This window comes from Euprymna scolopes, chromosome 18, assembly GCF_053919585.1.
Source record: "Euprymna scolopes isolate OS-2025 chromosome 18, ASM5391958v1, whole genome shotgun sequence".
NCBI lineage: Eukaryota > Metazoa > Mollusca > Cephalopoda > Sepiida > Sepiolidae > Euprymna > Euprymna scolopes.
The window spans coordinates 95,792,186-95,795,325 of NC_136499.1; the positions used below are offsets into that span (position 1 = coordinate 95,792,186).

The window sequence follows — 3,140 nt, forward strand, 5'->3', positions numbered from 1 at the left end:
TAGTTTTTTTACATATCCAACATTTTTTGATTTTTTTATTTGGCAATTTATAACTACAATAAATTGCGGTTTGACTTAATGCCTTAACTAGAAAATTCTAGCATTGCTACAAATATAATTTGCTGATTTCTTTATGTCCTCTGATGAGAAGAATGATAAGAATAGCATTCCTTGAAACTCCGTGGAATAAGGACTTTGTAAATTGTTTTTGGAGTATTCAATCGAACAATAAATTTTGATTGTAAAGTTCCACTTACAGTTTTAATTTTCTTTCTCTTATAATAAGCTCTATTCTCTTTTGCGTATTGAGCTTTTTTAATTCGGTTGGGATTACAGTTTCTATATATAAATACTATTATTTATATTAGTTTGAGGTTTACCATTGCGTACATCAGGTAAACACTACATTCCTTTGTTTTCATTAATATATATATATATATATATATGTATATATATATATATATATATAGATAGATAGATAGATAGATAGATAGATAGATAGATATATAAAGCTGAACGTCTGTGTGTGTATGTGTGGTCACGAATAGGCTTCTATATGGTTGACTATTTTAAAAAACTGATTACATATAATGATAGAAGATGTATCGAGGATCAGGAATGGGTATGTTTGATCTGGCAGAACGGTGCTTCATAAAAATTGTGTGGTCTGCGTTCGCACCTGGCCCCCAAAGTAGGGAAATAAAAAATGAAAAGAAAAACGTTTACAAGGGTTTTTGATATAGATGTACATAAGAATACTTTGATAAGTGTGTTTCAACTTAAATAGGGATGGTATAATAAAGTTGTGGGGTCTGCGTTCGCGCCTGTACTCCATGGAAATATGGCACAAACTTTAACAAAGACTTTTCATATCTATTTGCATAAGTATACTTTGATAATTATGTTTCAGTTTGAAGAAATATGGTATAATAAAATTATTGGGTGTTCGTTCACGCCTGACCTCCATAGAATGTAAATATGTCACAAAGTTTAACAAGATTTTTTAAAGGGGTGAGGGTCCACAATAACACCTTAATTTTAATCTTAATTCACGTTAGCTTTTATTCATTTTTTTTAGTTGAATCATATTGTGTAGAATAAATTCACCTCATAAATTCACATTCTTATTAAAGTGAAAGCCAAAAAATAAGTCGGAACTTTAAACAATTCTCAACATAAATTTTGCATAACTCTGTTTTTTTCCTTCTCCACTTGCACGTGGCACTCTTTCGAAAATAGATAAATAGATAAATAATAAAAAATAAGAACGTTAATTGTTATCGTGTCAAAAGAAGGAAAAACTCCTGCTTACGTGATTACGTGTCTTTTTAAAAAGATTTACATAACCTTTTTATTTTTATTTATATATTTGTTTAAGCTTTTTTTGTCAGTATACTAGAAGGAATTCAGTTGATTACAACCCTTTCTGCGTGTTCTTTACATTACAATAGCAAACCTTGAATCCAAGGGCGCAATACTACACCGTTCAATACTGTAAAACTGAAACGAAGCTGTTCTGCTTGAAAAGGGCGCTATTTTCTTCTTGTTCATATTTATATCGATTCTTTGCTTTAAAAAACTAAAGTAATTACGTGTTTACTTTTTTAATATCCCATTTTGTTGTTTCGGATTATTTTATTAAAGTAAGTAAAGCTTCATTATTTTTCAAAACTGTTTTTCTTTCTTTGTCTTTCGATATTTCGTCGATATTATTTAGTAAAAGTGTTTAGCAGAAAAGCCAACAAACGACTACCCGAAAAAATAAATATACAAGAAATAAATGTTACCATGGTCAATAAAAGTTCAGTTCATGCTTTATTTTTGTTTTGAAATAGTTTTTAATGCTCTTTACTTAAAATAATTTCAGCGAACCGAAATTAAAACGAAATTTGAGGCGATAACTACTTAAATGAATTTTTATATAAACTACATATGCCATAATCGAATATTCCTCAAGCACAAAATAACGGAAAACATTAAAATATGTTTATAAATATTCCTTACGTTGACGGAACTCTCTTTAATTGTTAACACAGAATGCTCAGGTACCCCTCCTTCAAATTGAAAACGGGGCTCTCCATTTCAAAGTCGCTGCCATTTTGATTTTTTTTCAAACCGGTTCATGAATCAAAAAAAAAATGTTTTTACAAACTACTTAATCATACAAACCAATGAACTTTTCTACCATAAAAGTAACTTTTATTGACTATGGTAACATTTATTTCTTGTATATTTATATTATTATATATATAACATTTTCTCTTTGTAAGGAAACATCATTTTGTTGGGCACTCTTGGCTACGAATGGAAACAAAGTTGATATAAAAAAATATATTTTCGCGAAACTTATCTTTACTTTCATCATATTTTGCTTAAGGTAAAATTTTTGAGTATCAAAACATATCTCTTTATAATCCCCTCCTTTTCATAACCTATCATACTTTCATCAATCACAGTCCATTTTCTGTAGGCTGTTTTTGAACCCAGTCAACAACGGGTACTTCTGCTCGTATATATATATATATATATATATATATATATATATATATATATATATATATATATATATGTATATATATAGATAGGGGCTCCTTCAGTCTTTGACAAACTATAGATACACACACGAAGGGGTACCTGTGTGTGAAATTTTTGTGGCAAGAGGTGTGCAATCTCCAACCACACCTCTCCTGGGTCAATATTGTTAAACGGCATAATCACCTTGACACACCGGTTCTAATCAGAACACCAAAGTTAAGCAACGTTGAGCTTGGTTAGTACCAGATGGGTGACCATTTGGGAATTCTAGGCGCTGTATGTTCTCTCTGCTCATCTTGGTATTTGTTTCCAGTCGTCCTGTACAGACACTTCACTTGCCACTGGTATATATATATATATATATATATATATATATATATATATATATATATATATATATATATATATATATATATAACTACTTCATTTACTCACATAAAATTAATAAACGAAAGTATATATTTATGCGTAAACTTTAAGTATTTACTTCAAAAGTGCTCAATACATAAGTAGAGGTAGTTAGTAATTTATAAAATATATATGGCGCATAAGCCTGAGGAATCCTAGAGTGGATGAAACGCCGAATATTCAGTGTAGCTTAATCA

The 3,140-nt window shown here is 29.6% G+C and overlaps 1 pseudogene; it reads left to right on the plus strand.

Annotated features, from left to right (window-relative positions):
- The first annotated feature begins 2,701 nt into the window (after positions 1 to 2,701).
- Positions 2,702 to 2,818, plus strand: LOC145301585 (5S ribosomal RNA; annotated as a pseudogene).
- Positions 2,819 to 3,140: the final 322 nt, after the last annotated feature.